This window comes from Schistocerca piceifrons, chromosome 7 (genome assembly GCF_021461385.2).
Source record: "Schistocerca piceifrons isolate TAMUIC-IGC-003096 chromosome 7, iqSchPice1.1, whole genome shotgun sequence".
Taxonomy (NCBI): Eukaryota; Metazoa; Arthropoda; class Insecta; order Orthoptera; family Acrididae; genus Schistocerca; species Schistocerca piceifrons.
The window spans coordinates 34816215-34836167 of NC_060144.1; positions in this window are offsets into that span (position 1 = coordinate 34816215).

The following is a 19953-nucleotide window of genomic DNA, read 5'->3' on the forward strand; positions in this document are numbered from 1 at the left end:
ACTGTATGGAGAGTGCTACGGGAGAACCAGTTGTTTCCGTACCATGTACAGCGTGTGCAGGCACTATCAGCAGCTGATTGGCCTCCACGGGTACACTTCTGCGAATGGTTCGTCGAACAATGTGTCAATCCTCATTTCAATGCAAATGTTCTCTTTACGGATGAGGCTTCATTCCAATGTGATCAAATTGTAAATTTTCACAATCAACATCTGTGGGCTGACGAGAATCCGCACGCAATTGTGCAATCACGACATCAACACAGATTTTCTGTGAACGTTTGGGCAGGCATTGTTGGTGATGTCTTGATTGGGCCCCATGTTCTTCCACCTACGCTCAATGGAGCTCGTTATCACGATTTCATACGGGATACTCTACCTGTGCTGCTAGAACATGTGCCTTTACAAGTACGACACAACATGTGGTTCATGCACGACGGAGCTCCTGCACATTTCAGTCGAAGTGTTCGTACGCTTCTCAACAACAGATTCGGTGACCGATGGATTGGTAGAGGCGGACCAATTCCATGGCCTCCACGCTCTCCTGACCTCAACCCTCTTGACTTTCATTGATGGGGGCATTTGAAAGCTCTTGTCTACGCAACCCCGGGACCAAATGTAGAGATTCTTCGTGCTCGTATTGTGGACGGCTGTGATACAATACGCCATTCTCCAGGGCTGCATCAGCGCATCAGGGATTCCATGCGACAGAGGGTGGATGCATGTATCCTCGCTAACGGAGGACATTTTGAACATTTCCTGTAACAAAGTGTTTGAAGTCACGCTGGTACGTTCTGTTGCTGTGTGTTTCCATTCCATGATTAATGTGATTTGAAGAGAAGTAATAAAATTAGCTCTAACGTGGAAAGTAAGCGTTTCTGGACACATGTCCACATAACATATTTTCTTTCTTTGTGTGTGAGGAATGTTTCCTGAAAGTTTGGCCGTACCTTTTTGTAACACCCTGTATAAGGAGACTGTAGTGCTGGCAGGACCAGCAATATTTTTGATTAGAATTCAGAGAAACATCTCGTATTGGGTTATAAAGTGTTTTTTTCTTTTTCTGCTAGGGCACAAATTTTTATGACGTCATATATTTTGTCTTTTTACATAATATATCGTGTGGTCAATTTTACTGAACTTACTGAAATAACTCGAATAGTATGCAATGGATCAAAAGAAGTGAGTAACAAAATGTGTTAGAAACTTTAAAATATTAAATTACACCTTTTACTTTTTTTTTATGGTCAAAACCAAATAGAGCTTTACGTATGATAGTCACAGCTCTCCGTGCTTTTGTCGTACTGAACGCATAAACTTCAGAAAACGTTGGGGAAAATTAGATATAATCCTATCGGTAGGTTATGGGTAGATATGCGTATTCATTTCGTAATAATCACCCATTTCTTCATAAGATCGTAAGAAGAAGGAGACTAGTTGTTAGAAATTCATTACTTAAAACACATGCTTCCATACCTTTTGATAGCTGGCCACTGGAATTATGTAAGCTATATGACAATTCACGTACTGGAAGTGGAAAGTGCATAGCCAGAAAATTTGAAAATTCTTCTAAAATAAGGGGCACATGGATGTCAGTGCAAGGTGATATTGATAATTTGACATGTGACACACTTGACTGATACCATAACATAATATGCAAAAATGTAACACTGGACAAAACACGATGAAGGCAACACTTTTATATATTATTTTATCTTTGTCCAAAAAAATTTTCATATCATAGATGTAACGCTACTGTAATCTACTGATGGACATAAATGGGATGTAGTTGTAAATGTTAAACTGTAAACACATAAAATCTTCAAAGCTTCTTTTTATAATCTTCAAAGCTTCTTTTTACAGAATAGGTAAATAACTAATTATTTTTCTGTATTCTTTGGAGCATTTCAAAATCCTGTATAAAATTACGTCACAAATTGCCCAAGGATGCCAAGGTACCACCCACCAAATTCAGTATTCCTGAGAATCCCTTTATCATATAAAAAAAGACTTCACATCGAACGTTACAGTTCGGGTCTTAAACAGCCCCACTGTTAGGCGCGTTTAATACATCAATTCCCCATAATGTTAGTGATTCCAGGGTTTTCTAATGTACCTGGAATTCATCTTTGTTCAATTCTTTCTTGTGTAGTGGCCCTGTATGCCACTGGGAGTAGTTACAAACAACTGTAGTGTCTCTTGTACCAAAAATTAAAGTTTGAATCGAAATAATTAGAAATGGAACTGAAGCTTTTACGATTTATTTACGTTTCCATTTCTCTGATGAATTAGTGTTTTAAGATACGATCACTGATGTCGGATTGTATGTATTTTGCTCTCTGTATTTGACTTCAAGTGTGAACTCTCATGTGGAGCATTTATCGATGGAAGGCACAATTAAAATCTTTTTTTTTTTCAGAACTGCAATCAGCGGGAACCTTTTGTTATTCTTTCCATGCTTTACGGGTTATAAGATAAGTGACGATGTAGAGAGCCCGACACTGCTTGTTGTTTATCAAACATGATGGATTTATCAAACGTGATGGATTTACGTTTCGTGTTTGTACAGAAGGGTGTTAGATTGTCAGGCAGAGCCACGCCAGATCATTGCAGATCTATAAGATGGATTATATGCACGTAGTCTGAATCAGATTACGAAACCGCTGCAAGTAATTACTGTCGTAAAAATTGGCTCAAAAATATCTTTCCTTTGCACAATGTGAGTACTAGCTACTCTTGAATATGTTATTGAAATAAGATTGCATTATAAATTATTTTTGCCTCAAAACTTCATGTAAAAACGGTTACTTGTCCCTTATTCTGGACGTTTTTGTCTGAAGTTAATTGGAAAAAGAGAACTGTGAAGGTACCTGTCGCTCGTAGCGAGAAGTATCGGTGCGAAAATCAGCCCCCGTCAGCTGTCTACTCGCCACTGTGATGATAGAGTACCTTGTACTTGCTCCAACCCGTTCATTAACCGCCTGTTGACTCTCCTCTGGATACTTATTTTTTTACAGTGTCAGTTCCTTCAGACATGCATGCGTGTTTGAAGGCACAGACACTGCAAGAGATAAGTATTACAAGCCTGGACGTACAAAACGACGATAATAATACTAAACATGAAATCGTTAGTTTCACTAACCCTATTTCTGGAATCCAAGTAATGTTGCGAGTAGTAGAGAGCATAGATAGAGTGATATATGAAGGGGTCAAATACATGGAGCGAAAGGCTATTTACAATTTGTACAGAAAGCAGATGGCAGTTATAAGAGTCGAGGGACATGAAAGGGAAGTATTGGTTGAGAAGGGAGTGAGACAGGGTTGTAGCCTCTCCCCGATGCTATTCAATCTGTATATTGAGCAAGCAGTAAAGGAAACAAAAGAAAAGTTCGGAGTAGGTATTAAAATCCATGGAGAAGAAATAAAAACTTTGAGGTTCGCCGATGACATTGTAATTCTGTCAGAGAGAGCAAAGGACTTGGAAGAGCAGTTGAACGGAATGGACAGTGTCTTGAAAGGAGGGTATAAGGTGAACATCAACAAAAGCAAAACGAGGATAATGGAATGTAGTCGAATTAAGTCGGGTGATCCTGAGGGAATTAGATTAGGAAATGAGACACTTAAAGTAGTAAAGGAGTTTTGCTATTTGGGGAGCAAAATAACTGATGATGATCGAAGTAGAGAGGATATAAAATGTAGACTGGCAATGGCAAGGAAAGCATTTCTGAAGAAGAGAAATTTGTTAACATCGAGTATAGATTTAAGTGTCAGGAAGTCGTTTCTGAAAGTATTTGTATGGAGTGTAGCCATGTATGGAAGTGAAACATGGACGATAAATAGTTTAGACTAGAAGAGAATAGAAGCTTTCGAAATACGGTGCTACAGAAGAATGTTGAAGATTAGATGGGTAGATCACATAACTAATGAGGAGGTATTGAACAGAATTGGGGAGGAGTTTGTGGCACAACTTGACTAGAAGAAGGGATCGGTTGGTAGGACATGTTCTCAGGCATCAAGGGATCACCAATTTAGCACTGGAAGGCAGCGTGGAGGGTAAAAATCGTAAAGGGAGACCAAGAGTTGGATACACTAAGCAGATTCAGAAGGATGTAGGCTGCAGTAGGTACTGGGAGATGAAGAAGCTTGCAGAGGATAGAGTAGCATGGAGAGCTGCATCAAACCAGTCTCAGGACTGAAGACCACAACAACAACGGTGAGCTTGGGCAGCTTGTAGGATACCCGAGACCGTTAAGGCGACCGCTCAAAATGTGTGTACACTCCAGGTTCGGGTTCCGATCTGGCAACAATTTTCATGTTTCATCAATAGGCAGTATTTCCATACATAAAACAGCTGATGTCAAAAGAATTCGCAAATGCGAATAAATTTCTAGTTGTCTGGATGTTGTACTCCTGCTGCCCATGTTGTAGACGCGATCTGGCAGCAATCCTGGCCTTAACTAATAATGATGCCGTGACGGGCATCCAGTGGGGCTATATCTTTGTGTCGCTCTTTTCGAAAGAAAAACGACAAGTGTAAAAGTAGTTACAGGATCACCCCCAAGCAATTGTGGTAGGGTCGTTACTGTTTACAATACGATTAAATGATCTAGTGGATATCGTCGGAAGATCCATTATCCTGTTCGCAGCTGTCTATGAGAAGCAACGCAAGAAGACTGTAGCAGACTGTAGGAAGATCTTCAAAGAATCGATGACTGGGGAAGGAACTGGCATTCGACTATGAACGAAAATAAAATTAATTCATTGTGCATAAAGAGACGATGGAATACTATTACACCATTGGTGACAAATCATTGGAAGCAGTAACTGTCGTAAAATACATAGAAGCAACAACTCAAAGTGGCTTAAAGTCGAATGACCACGAATTGTAAGAAAAGGTACATGCCAGACTGAGATTCACTGGAAGAATCTGTGTAATACCTTTTTACTTTTTCTCGCAATATCAATTTATATGAATGTTTACTTTTCCTCATTAGTAATAATAAATTGGTGCATCGCCACAGAAGACGGCAAAGATAGCATTTTAAAATAATCTCTATAGCAAAAGAGGAATGTCAGGAGAATATTCAATTTTTTAAGAACTTTTGTTTCAGTCTCGCTTGAGAGTAGTTTATGTTTTAGATCTCACACAAAAAGGACGTGTAATTTTCCCTGGTAGGTCAAATGATATCTGTGATAATAAAAAAATCATAACTTTTGCCTGCAATTGTAAGAAGAGGCGGTAATTTCTCCCATCCGTCAAAACTTCTTAAAATATAGCCTATATATATTCTAATCATCAAGATTTAATGGATGGACTGTATGATAGGCAAGAGCAGAATGTTAGCGTAACTTAGTAGTGACTTCTATTTAGTATATATATGTGGACTAATCAGAACCATTGACATTTTGTTATGCACCGAGTATGCTGCAGAAGTACTGTTTGTGTGACTTCAGTATTGGTGCGTTGCATTCTATTTTTGTTACGCTGCGAGGAAGACTGCTCACGGCACCAAATTTAGTTTCAACAAGAATTCATGCTTTAATTCCAGTACTGCAAGTAGTAATTATCCCTCATTACGTAGATTTCACGCCGAATCATACTCCTTGTGTTAGCTGTTGGGCTGCCTCCCAGCACGGTTATTCCAAAATCGACCAACAGAACTAACACAGATCTTAAGGAAATTCATTCTTCGAAGAAAGAAATGACGTATAAAAGCTCTTGTTCAACCGATTCTAGAGTACTGCTCATGAGTGTGGTACCCTTACCAGGGTGAATTAATAAGAGAGAGAGACAAGATCCAATGAAGAGCGGCACGTTTCGTCACGGGATCGTTAAGTCGGCGTGAGAGCGTTACGGAGACGCTCAACGAACTTCAGTGCCAAACAAAACAAGAAAGTCGTTATGTTTCACGGAAACATTTACAACTGAAATTCTGAGAATTGAAATTCTTAGAGAGAACGTTCCGAGAAGAGCCGCGTAATGTACTACTACTTCCCATATTCGTCCCGCGTTGTATCTACAACAGGAAAATCAGTGAAACTGGAGCCAATATGGAGGTTCGCCGACAATCGTAATCGTTCTTCCCAAACGCCGTTCACAAGTGGAAGAGGGAAGGGGGATAAGAGTCTATGCCTCAACAACGCAGCGTACTTATTTTGGGCGCAGACATTTAATGAGATCTCTAAGATACTCCATCATCCATACTCAAAGTACATCATGGATTTGCCAGATGTGACAAACGTAGAAGGTGAACTCAACTCCACCGACCTAATTTCTGAGGTTACTGAGGGATATTTTCTGAGTATTTTGGTATAAATGGCGCGTGGTACAAAGCAGAATGGACAGCTTTACCGATGAAAAGTTGACTGAGGTGCACTTTGAGTATGGTTTCAATTAATCCAACGGAAGAGCGGCACAGCCACGTTACACTGAGCTGTTTCCGCAGCGACGGCAACCACATCACAGAACTTCTCCGGCTTTTCGTCTACAAACCTGTCCATAATGTGTATCACAACTGACACTACCGGAGCATTAACTAAAGACAGAACCGTCCCGCAGAGGGGGAATGATGCACGTAGAGGATAGTGTGCCTAGGAACAGACAATGTCAATTTCATTCGGTACTTCAGTTTGGTGACTTACTTTGGAATCACAGGAAGGAATACGCACTATAGACCGCTATAAGTAGTTTCCGCCATTACTACAGTTTTTATTGTGGTTAGGAACGAGGCTGTGTTTTGTGCTGCATTTGTAAATATTTGGTTTTCTACGCATTTAAATGCAGTATAATATTTCTTTTTATTTTATGGCCAACATTGTACCACATTAATCAATATTATGAATTAGGTTCTTCCGTTTTCAGCTGGCCCAGTACTCTTCATTCTTTCAGATCGTGCCCTTCTATCTTCATCCGAAACCATCAATCCCACTTTCTGTTTCTTAATTTTTATTGGTAGTGTGATATGTTTGTCCTGGAGTATCTTGAGCGCGCCTGCCTTGCCTTTTAAATCCTCCATCGCAATTTGTAATCTCATCATGTCCTCCTTGATCTCTGAGATCCATCTAATGCCGCTCTTACTATTCCCTAGCTTCTCAATCATTCTCCTGCTAATTCTGTTTTCTGTTGTCCTCATCAAATGTTCGAGGAAAGAGATCCATTTCTTTTTCATTGTACTTGTCACTGATTTTATTTCTTTATAAACTGTTTCATTTGAAGCTATTCTCCAAACTCCGTCTTTTTGGTATTTTTTATTTATACTTGTTGTGACAATGCTTCTTTCTATTTCGAGTAATCTGTCTATTACTACAGTGTTGGTTATTTTAAATAGAGTGTCGCTAGCATATGTGATTTGTGGCTGTGTGATTGTTTTGCAGTGTTTCAGTTTTGTGGCTATTGAGAGGCATTTTTTGTTATAGGTGCTTTTCTAACACGATGTGTTTTAATCAAACTTTGTTTATAATATCTCTTTATGTATAGTATATTACAGCTATTTGGAATAAATTCTTAATTCTTGAGGTACAGAATTTTGTGATGAGTAAAACGCTATATATTTTCAGAACTTTCCAATTCTTTTTGTCTCGGAGATGGACACCCGGCGATATTACACTCGACCCGCCACCCAGCCACGTGCATATATGGCTGGAGACAGCTTTTAAATCTTCAATGGAAACCCCCGTTTTTTTATTGCAGATTACGATTCTGCAGCAAAATCTACATACGTTTTGTCCGTAGCATTTTCTTTTTTCGTTTCGCCACAAATGGCACTGAAATCGGAGCAATAGGAATAACAGAATCGTAATCTACGAGATGACACTCAGTGGCCCTTGAATATCCAATGGCACGTGGGGCTCAACCTCCATGCGAAAATGGGGAGGACAGACCAGCATTTCATAACTTCTAATTGGGAACCCCATTCGCAATGTCGTATTCCTTCCACACATCGAAAAGGGCACTACTCGACACGCTGCTGTGGCCATATAGTGAACGATAACGTATCATAATAGGCAATACACTGCTACCAGAGCTCACGTACAGTGCAGACGTAGAACAGATAGCGGCTCCAAACACTTGGAGAACAGACATGCAAGTCGATGATTAATGTTGCGACCACAGACGAAAGAATTGAAATGATCCTGATTTACGGAGAATATGGGAAAAATGTTAAGGCTCAGTTGCCTGTTATGCTGAGAGTTTTCCAGAGAAAGAACATTATCGTTCGTTCTTTTACGAGGTTGTGAACGACTTTATGTCTGATGGCAGTACAGAGACCGGCAAAAGGAAACGAAGCAGGCGTCTTACAGGAGAAGCTAATGAAATAGCTGCAGTAGATGTAGCGCACCACAACCCACGGATAAGCCCCCGGCAAGCGATTCCGGTTTGTCCGTAAGTAGTATTGTCACAATAGTGCATCGTCGTAAGTGTCATCCACACCATGGGGCACTACATCAAGAACTTCATGGCGCGATTTCCATAACCCGATAGTGTTTTGTTGGTGGGCAAGTCAACAAATGCGAGCAGTCCCCCACGTTCTTTGCTGTGGTACTGTTTTCCAATGAGTCTATATTCACAAAGCACGGTAGCTTTACTGGAGAGTAGACAATCGTCCCCTTGATCGCTTAACGTTTGGTGTGACGTCACGGGAAGAAACGCATTCGTCCATATTTTATCGACGATACGCTGAATGGACGTAAATATCGAACGTTTTAAAACAGGAATTACCAATACCAGGATGTTGCCCTGGACGTTCGACAACGTATGTAGTTTCAGCATGACGGTTGCCCAGTGCATTACGTAATTGAAGCCCAGGAGGTATTAGGTCGTGTTTACACTGCTCGATGGATCGGTGCATGTGGCCCTATTAATTGGCCCACTAGGTCACCGGATTCTTTTCCGTGGGAACATTTAAAAGATGAGGCGTATCAGCAAATGCGAACAGGCCACATCAGAAACCCCTGTGGTGACATTCCCGCAGATATGCTTCTGTCCTGTGCACTGTCATTTGAAACCAGGATCAGTAAGTGTTTTGAAGTTGGCGGTACTACGTTTGAACTCTGACTCTAATTGGAGAAGTAGAGCAGTGTTCGACGCGAGCCACGGATGCAGTGGCGTGTCGCGTAGTTCCCTGTTCAGTATGTCAGAGGAGTACAACGCTGAGAATGGGGTTTCCAGTTAGAAGTTATGAAATACTGGCCTGTCCTAACCTTGCGGCATGGAGGTGCGCTCCCACGCGCCATTGGATTTTCAAAGGCCAGTGAGTTGCACGTCATAAATTACGATTGTGTAACCATTTCTGTTTCACTGATTACAAATAGCGAAACGAAGAAAATGCTTCAGAAAAAACATATGTAGATTTTTCCGTAGAATTCTAATCTGGAATAAAAAATGGAGGTTCCCATTGTAGGTTTAAAAGCTGCAAAGCTGCCCCCCCCCCCCCCCTGGCCATCCGCCACGCAAACACGGGGTGAAGTGATTGGTCGAGTGTGGTATCATTGAATGTCGCCCTCCAAGGCAAGCAAATTGAAGGTACAGCTTTTCTTGATCCGATGTGTAGTTTTCGAGATATTTCAATGTTTTCAGTTAAAATTATCGCACTGTATGACATGCAGACAGTTAAGCCATGCTTCGATGGACTTGCACCATCATGTACCTGAAACTTGCAAATGAACTGAGTTTCTTTAATGTGTAAGCAATTATGTCTGTCTAGAAAACGGATATTTGTGTTAGTTTCCAACGGCTTCTATTTAAAAATATTTTTAACTTAAAACTGAGCTTAACGTGATTTCAATTTCTGATCATTGGTGTGTGTTGCTCTACTGACAATATCTTCTCGACTGCAATGCTTTTAAATTTCAATAGAACGTTTGCTCCTAGGTACATGGCCATGTTGTACCTTGGAATATGTTTTCACATTTCCAAAAATCTTAATTTTATGGAGGTATTCTTGTAATTTCAGGAAAATTAAAAATGGAAAAAGAAAATTTAATAAACGTTTTTACAGATCCCATTACCAATGTAGAACACTTTCCTCTACGTCATTCAAATCTATGGGCGAAGGGTAAAGAGGGCTTTGCCGTTGCCAACAGCAAGTGTCTTTGGGTGACTGTGACAAATTTGTTTCCAAACAAATCACAGGACATATTGTCATAGTTTGTACGGTCTGCAGACATTTTCAAATCAATATAGATGGAAAAATAATGGAAGAAATTAAAGTCCATCTATATCTACATCTACATAATTACACTGCAATTCACAATAAACTGCGTGGCAGATGGTTCATCAAACCACCCTGAAGTTACTTCATTACCGTTCCACACTCTAACGTCTTGCGGGAAAAGCGTACAGTTAAATCTTTCCTTGAGAGCTCTGATTTCTCGTATCTTCTTATGACGATCATTTCTCCCTACATAGGTGGACACCAACAAAATATTTTCACACTCTGAGGAGAATGTTGATGATTTAAATTTCATGAGACGGTCCTGCCCCAACGAAAAACGCCTTTGTTTTAATGACTACCACACCAATTCGTGTATCATATCCATGCCATTCTCTCCTCTATTTCGCGATGATACAGCACGAGCTGCCCGTCTCTGAACTTTTTTTTAGTCCTCCGTCAATATTAACTGGTGGGAATTCCGCACCATACAACAATACTCCAGAAGTGGTCAGACAGGCGTTGTATAAGCAGTCTCTTTAGTAAATCTGTTACATTTTCTAAGTATGTTGCCAATATCTCGAATTACTTGATTTGCTTTCCCTACTTCAGCTACGTGATTGTTCTAATTTACGTTATTCGTAATTGTAATCCCTAAGTATTTAGTTGAGTTTACAGTGTTTAGATTTGGATGACTTATCATGGTAATTGATATTTAGCGCATTCTTTTTAATGCTCATGTGGGTGACTTCACACATTTTATTATTTATAACCAATTGCCACTTTTACCACCACACAGATATCTTATCTAATCATTTTCCAAATTCGTTTTGATGACTTTCCAGGGCGGTAAATGACAGAATCATCTGCAAACAATCTAATAGGATTGATCAGATTGCCTCCTAAATCGTTTACATAGATCAGTATAACTAGACGGTCTACAACACTTCCTTGTGGAATGCCAGATATTCCTTCTGTTTTACTCGATGACTTTCTGTCAGTTACTACGTACAATGACATTTCTGACAGGAAATCCCGAGTCCAGTCGCACAACTCAGATGATACTCCGTAGGCACTCAATATGATTAGAAGTCGCTTGCGAGGAACGGTGTCAGAAGCCTCCTGAAAACATAACAATATGGAATCAATTTGACGCCCCCTGTCGATAGCACTCATTACTTTGTGAGAGAGAAGTGCTAGTTGTGTTCGACAAGAGTAATATTTTCTGGAACCGAGTTGGCTTTTCTGTCAATAAATCGTTTTATTCGAGAAGAATCATAATGTTCAAACACATAATGTTCAAACACTCGATGTTCCAAACTCCTACTACAAATTGAGTTTAATGATACGGGCCTGTAATTCGGTGGATTACCCCTATTTCTTTTCTTAGGTGTTGGTGTGGATAGTGCTATTATCCAGTCTTTGGGTACAAATTTATCTGTGACAGGGCGGTACCATATGATTGCTAAGTACGGAGCTATTGTGTCAGTATACTCTGGGAACCTGACTGGTATACAATCTAGACCGGTAACCTTGCCTTTCTTAGGTGTTTTAAGATGCTTCAATAAGCTGAGGATATTTACTTCTTACTCATGTTGGCAGTTGTTCTCGATTCGAATTCTGGAGTATTTAAGTCGTCTACTTTGTGGAGGAATTCCGGAAAACTATGTTTAACAACTCTTCTTTAGTTACGGTGTCATCAACAACAATACCATTGTTTCTGCGCAGTGGTGTTGATTGCATCTTGCCACTGGTGTACTTTACGTACGACCGCAATCTCTTTGGGATTTCTGCCAGATTTTGAGACAGAGTTTCGTTGTGCAAATTATTAAAAGCATCTCGCATTCACGTTCGCTTTATATTTCGAGCTTAGCTTGGCCATTGTTGGCGATTGTGTGTTCTTTTTAATTTGGCATGCTTTTTCGTTGCTTCTGCAAAGGTGTTAAAAATGGTTCAAATGGCTCTAAGCACTATGGGACTTAACATCTGAGGTCATCAGTCCCCTAGACTTGGAACTATTTAAACCTAAGTAACCTACGGACATTACAACACATCCATGCCCGAGGCAGGATTCGAACCTGCGGCCGTGACAGCAGCGCGGTTCCGGACTGAAGCGCCTAGAACCGCTAGGCCACAGCGGCCGGCTTGCAAAGGTGTTCTGACCTGTTTGGTGTACCATGGGGAATCAGTGTCATCTCTTATTAATTTCTTAGGTATACAGCTTTCAATTACCATCGATACTATTTCTTTGAATGCAAACAACATCCGATCCCTGCTTATATAGTCACATTGGAAGGAGTGGATACCGACTCTAAGGAAGTTTTCAAGCGAATTTTTATACGATTTTTTTAAATAGATATATTTTGCGTTTATTTTTGGTGGGCTTGAATGTTGGATTTTCAGTCTAGCTACAATAACATTGTGTTCACTAATCACTGGTTCTGTCATGATGCTTCTTATTTGGTCAGGGTTATTTGTTGCTATTATGTAAATTATGTTTTCGCAAGCATTTACACTTCGAGACGGCTGCTGAACTACTTGTTGGAAACAATTTTCTGAGACTGCATTCAGTGCGATTTCAGGTGACGCTTTATGCCTACCACCGATTTTAAACATGTATTTTCTCCATACATATCGAGGGTACATTGAGGTCACCATAATGAGTGGGGCACCTAGTTGAAATGAGACTGAAGTTTCCTTTGAACTGTTCAGCATCTGTATCTTCTGAGTAAGCGTCAGTAAAAGGAACCAGTTATTAATTTATTCCGGTGGTCAAATATAACCTCCACCCACACCAGCTCACAAGAACTATCTACATCAAATTCAGTACAAGCTAAACTATTTCTGACAGCGATAGATGCTTTACCAAGAAATGTATTTGATCTGTCCATTCCGAACATGGTTAGGTAATTTGTAAAAATTTCGGATGAACTTATTTCCGGCTTTAGCCAGCTTTCCACACCTATAGCGATTTGAAGTTCAGTGCTTCCTATAAGCGTTTTACAACTACAATATTGATTTTTCCTATGTCTCACCTGCTTCAGTGTTCGTCCTAAAACCTTTGAAACTGAACCCCTTGAAGTAAAATATTCAGAAAATATCCCTGAACAATTTCCATCGTTTTGTGAGTGGAGTTGGAGTTTATAGCGCTGCAACAAGCTGAAAGTCTCTAAAGAGAATAAGTACAATATTTCCACAGTTATATCATTTTTTATGGAAAAAAATCTTATATACACATAGCACCCATGTAGTGCAACATAATCTCTTTGTCCTGTATTTATGGTACTCGAAAACGGGTTTCTCCTGTTTCCGCTGGCCATAAATGGACCTAAGTAATGAATCTTATCACCATCGGATCTTCTAATTTATCTATACCCGAAACTGCTTCTTTAGAAGCTCTTTTCAATAGAGGTATTCCACAGGTCAAATAGAGATTTCACTTAAACGCGCAATAAAAACTATTATACCAGCCAGATAAAGTGTTACCCTACCTTTGACGAAATGTATCATTTCATCTCATATTAATACAGTTTCCCTTAAAATAAAATAACAAGACATTCTACCTTTTGTAAGTTTATAAACGAGGGTTGCCCAGAAAGTAATGCACCACTTTTTTTCTCTCAGCCGTAAACAAAGCTATGAATGCGAAACGCTACGTATGTATTATTGGAAGTCTTGTTGAGTAAGCGTGCCAAGTTTCCGTCACTTCTGACAGATCGCGTAGCTGCATGACAGTTTCAAAATGGCGTCCGCAGGTGATGTACGTTACAAGCAGCATGCCGTCATTGAATTTCTCACTTCAGGGAAAGAAACTTTGGGGAATATTAACAAAGGTTTGTGCGAAGTCTATGGAACATCTGCTGTCGACAGAAGTACAGTTACTCGCTGGGCACGGAGAGTGAGGTCATCAGCAGGCGGTTTGGCGGAGCTCCACGATTTGTAGCGGTCGGGGAGGCCATCGACGGCTGTTAACCTGACGCACCTGACCTAGCCCCCTCGGACTTCCACTTGTTTGGTCCATTACAAGATGACATTCGTGGAAGACACTTTGAGGGCGATGAGGAGGTGATCCACACAGTGAAACACAGGCTCCGCCACCAGGACAAGGATTGGTACCGACATGGCATACACACCCTTGTTTCGCGCTGGAGGAAGGTCATAGAGATTACGTGGAAAATAGAGTGTGTAGATAAAACAATATTCTTTCATGTGTACAATTCTCATTACGTTCATTAATGAATTGATGAAAAAAATGCTGTGCATTACTTTCTGGGCAATGCCAGTGAAAGTGCCCACTCCCGTGGCGTGATTCAAACTGGTTAATCATGTAACGTGTACATTAATCAGAAAAATGTCGTGCATTTCATTATATTTTTGCTGTCTATGTTGCCTGAATAGGGTTTCAAAACTGTCGCATACGTATATATGAAATGACTAGGATAGCGCGCATGTACTAGTTAAAACATTACTGTATTGGTATTCGCAGCACGCAGTAGAGGCTTGTAATGAGCAAGTCGCAAGAAGAGCAAACCGACCGGCCTCGCAGGCCGGAGAGAGGTCTGAGGTCTGCACTTGGTTACAGATTGGACGGCGGCGACTTCGCGACGGGCGGCAGTCATGCCACTGGATGCGGGCGACATCCAACGGGCTGAGAAACAAGTCCTAACGAGGCGCCGGCGTCTGCAAGAGAACACACCGCCCTTCTCCGCCGCCCTGAAATGATCCTGTGGCACTGTCGAACGAGAGGCCCCATCTGAGAATGTTCGTCCGCTGGGTGCAAGTCTTATTTCAGGTGACGCCACATTGGGAGACTTGCGCGACGGTGGTGACGAGATGATGTTCATGACAACACAACACCCAGTCCACTGGCGGAGAAAATCTCCAACCCGGCCGAGAATCGAATCCGGGCCAGCAGGCAGGCACGTTACAAGTACTCAGAGCATCAAACTGATCGAAAGATGCATTCGAAATCACCCAATCTCTAAAAAATAGGTTGAGACTGTAACCGACGAAGAGAATCCGAATGTTGCTTACCTTCCTTGTGCTGGCGCAATATCCGCAAAGATCGGTACAGGCTTACGGAAACGTAGGCACCCAGTGTATTTCGCTCCCTGTAACTAAGATAAAAGGTATTTGTAAAGCCGATGTTGGTCTCCGAAAGCAGGGTGTGACTCGCATTCTATGCAAATGTGGGATGTTTTACGTTGGGCAGGCTGTCAGAACAGTCGAAGAGAGATGCTAGAAAATCAGCGACACATTCGACAAAAACGAACGAAGCAGATGAGCTGTCGCCGAGCACTGCCTCGAATATAACCACGAAATGAAATACCATGAGACCAGTATCGTGATGCAAACGCCAAGTTTCTGGGACAGCATAATTAAGGAGTTCACAGAAATAAAGAGGTCAGAAAACCCAATAAACACGATGGAGATGTTAATTTAAATAACTCCTTGGGTCCGGCACTCAATTTATTACAACCTCGCAGAGAATCACATCCGTCAGAACTGAGAAACGCTGAGGGAGTTTGCGTTCCGAGGAGTATCAGTGCGTGCCCTGTAAAATAAAAGAGCATTAAAGGGCGCAGTGGACGTCGGGAATTGAATTCGGCTACAGACAGCGTCGTGAGTCCAACAGTAGTTCACAGTCAGTTTGGAATCCTGGCAGCGATTACACCTAACAGCAAAACTCGCAGCACCTGGAAAAGACAGCTGGGTAGGTCGTCGAAATATCGTGCACTCAAACGGAACTAACAACTCGGATGAACTTCCGACAGCTTACTATTAATTAAATCTCCTAGCCTGGGAGCAGAGACGGCGTCCATATCGATGAAATCTTGTTATTTTATTGCGTCTTGTGCAGTAATTTGAGTCTAGGTTCCAACTTCTTTTAGAGAATATCTTCGTTTGTATGGCTTTTCACAGTAGTTACATTCTGAGTTGATATGTTAGTATACCGTGTCCTCGTGAATTTCCTTTTTACGATCAGTTTATGGCAGTTACTTATCGAGGTCTGATTCAAGCCCAGGGGCAAGAGGGATAGACAAGCCATATGTCCACTGAAATGATAACACTGTAATTCGTAATGGATGCACTAGCGGGGCTCTTTCTGGCCGAGATAACGATCTGACCTCTAGGTCCTGACAAGGCTTCCGGCGTCAGGCTACACACTTAGGAGATTTATAGTCAAGGTCATTTCCCAGTCGCTCCCCGCCAGGGAATCACTGGCAATTGCTCAAGGTTATCCAGGGGAAACCCCATTCCCCTTAGGCAAGTGTACTGCTCCAAATGTGAAGGTCATGATGAAACTCGATACTGGTGTGAATTGGCTTCCATCTCCGCTCAGTAAATAAGTGCCGAACCTGAGAAATAACACATGCTGTGGCGTTAGGAGCCGCGCAACTAAAGATGTGGACGTAAGGAATTTTTGAAAATGTAAATTGCATATCGCTCTGTGCAGTATAATTAGTTAAACTTCTCGGGCTGCTTCTTCGAGTGACTGCAGGTTTAGCTTGTAAGGCAAGAGAAAAAAGTCACGCCGATGGCGGATCGTTGCCACGTCGAAATATTGTGGCTCTCCCACAAAAAACCGAAAAATGCATCGGGCAGTACAATGATTATTGGATTTTAAATGATAATTAGCTTAATATATTGGAAATTACTCTGAGTTACAGAGAAAGATGCTTACCTGTTCAGATCACGATGGAAAAACATGATGGTGAACAGCCAGGCGTAAAATTTTACACTAAAAATTATTTTTAGTAGAAGGGGTCTTACACTGGTCACATTGTATAAGCATAATTGTGTAATGGCGGGGTTTGAAGATAAACAATGATGTACCGAATCAACTATTAGTTTATTATGAATAATTTTGTTTTTTTATAATGTATTATATTTAATCACTTGTTCTCGTTTATTAAAAATTTGTTCCTTTTATTTAAAACGCTATTTGTTATAAATTTTTGTTTACAATCGTTTGTTGTTTTCAACATTTCTTCCTTTTATTTAAAGATCTGTTTGTTAATCACACAGTGTTTTTGACAAAGTCATTTTTTTTCTTGTATACTATAATTTACGATCATTTTGTTGGCGTATTTGCAACGACATTTTTCTTACGCGTATACTTAAAACTGTGTCTTTTACCTTACGGCAGGTCTTGTCATAGGGGAAGCTTCGTCAGAGAGGTCCACCGTATGAGCGCCTAGGGAAGTGATTCCAGTGGTGGTTTCCCGTTGTCTTCCACTGATTACGATGAAATGATATTGGGGACAACACAACAGTCAGTCCCTGAGCGGAGAAAATCTCCGACCCAGCCGGGAATCGAACCGGGGCCCTGGGCGTGACAGACCGCCGCGCTGACCACTCAGCTATCGGGATGGATACACATGCATTAAATTGTTTCATATTTACAAAGAATTTTTTTTCTGAAGACTTCCGGGTATTAGATACACAAAACCTAGAAGAACTTAAATACTATACTTCCCGTTATCTTTCAATATATTATTTATATTTTAATCACTCTGTCACATTTTCTTTCTATAGTTAGTATTTAGATTCTAGTCATTTCTTTGTCGTCATTTGTTTCTGTATATGGTACTTACATTTTAGTTATTTCTTTCTAATCTCATTTTCTATATGCAATAAGCAGGGTGAACAGTAACAAAACCGACTAACTGCAAGGACGGATCCCTGACTGGAAATGGACGAAAAAAGGTTCTATGAACATGTGTCCAGAAATAGAAGGTGTGCGTGCAACGACAGTAAATCATCACGGAACACAGTACAAAGCTGCATTCCATCCACGTCACAGCAGATGTTCAAAGTGACCCCCATGGGATGCATTGCATGCAGGATACACATAATCCTACTTTGGCTTACATTATGTTGTCCGTCCACTTGCCTGGAGCTTGTACTAGGGTTTGTCCCGTTAGCCTGTAGAACCCGGTCCTCCAGATCGGGTGTACGCACAGTCCACCACATCTTTGCACGTTCATCAGTCTGAAAGGACCTATGATCACACAAACGCCCGAAAAGGGCTTGAAAAGTTGTGTTACGTGGGTGGTGTCTATGACCGTACTCGTTTTAGTATAGCCGTGCTGCCTCTCGACCGTTTACATCTGCTTGGCTGTACACAAACACCATCTCGGATTGTTCCCGACTGAATATCGGACCGTTCTGCTACTTACAGTACACTACGTCAACCACACAGCCTGCAACACGCAGGGAACACATGTCACGTGGTCAGAGGAACTTCCATGCATCAGTGCCATCTACCGTGGCAAGAAATCATTTGCGTGCACATGTTCATAGGAGCTTTCTTCCTTCATTTCCAGTCAGGAATCCGTCCCTGCAGTTTGTCAGTTATTAATCTTCACCCGGTATACGTGGGAAGAACACAAACACACACACACACACACACACACACACACACACACACACACACACCGGTCATTCATACAACTACTCCGCACACATTCGAACATGCATTATTTGCAAATAAATAAATACAACCCATAGACTCAATCACTCCAGCGAATAGTGTGGGTATGGGAGGGTGTCGATCCCGTCCATCCAGATGAACAGCCGTCACCATGACGTAACAGCCATACTGTCAGATGCAGTGCAGCTTGCGATCCAGAGATTAATTGGCGCACGTCTACATCATCATCTACATACATCTACATCATCATCTACGTGTGTACTCCGCAAGCCACCGTAAGCTGCTTGACGGAGTGTAACCTGTACGACTACTAGTCAGTTCGTTTCCTCTTCTACTCTCATTAGAGCGAGGGCACAATGACTGTCTATATGCCTCCGTACGAGATCTAATTTCTCTTATCATCGTACTCCTTAGGCGAAATGTTGCTGGAAGTAAAATTGTTCTGCAGTTAGCTCTAAATCTCGTTCTCTAATTTTCACAATAGTGTTCCTCGAGAAGACCGCCGTCCCTTCGCCCCCTCCCCCAACCCCCCAGAGATTCCTATTTTAGTCCCCCAAAACATCTTCTTAATACTTGTGTGTTGATCAGAAATACCAGTACAAATCTAGCAGCCTGCATTTGAATTGTTTTGATATCTTCAATCCTATGTGATGTGGATACCGCTCCAACACTACTGAAGAATAGGTCCCAGTAGTTTCCTACATGCGATCTCCTTTACAGATGAACAACACGTTCCTAAAATTCTCCCAATAAACCCAATCCACCATTCGTCTTCCCCTCCATTTCATATCACTTTATGACGTTACACCCAGATATTCAATCGATGTGACTGTGTCTATCAGCACATTACTAATGCTGTATTAGAATACAGCCGGAATGTTTTACTACTCATCATTATTAACTTACATTCTCCTACATTCTGCCATCCATCATACCACCTAAAAATATTGCCTAAGTCATCTTGTATCATCCTATCGTCACTCAGCGACGACATCTTCCTGTACACCACACCTTCATCAGCAACAGCCGATGATTGATGCTCACACTGCAAAGATGAAAAGCTTTGCGTGATTTTAATCATTTATCAGTAGTTGCCTGGTCGTCTTCACAGCGTAAAGTCACACTCATACGTGTCAGCAACCAGAAGTTTTGTCATTACATTGATCACATAAAAATGTGTTATGAAGAACGAATAAAAACTGAACATAATATGTTATTTATGGTGATTTAAAACATCTGTTGAGAAATTGCTTGTTCCAGAAGTGTTTGTGTTAGATTCTCATCGCGTTAAATCTGCTCCAGATCATGTCATTGAACAGAAGCAGGATCATTAACTGAGTGAGTCTGAGATGTGTACTGCCTTCGCGA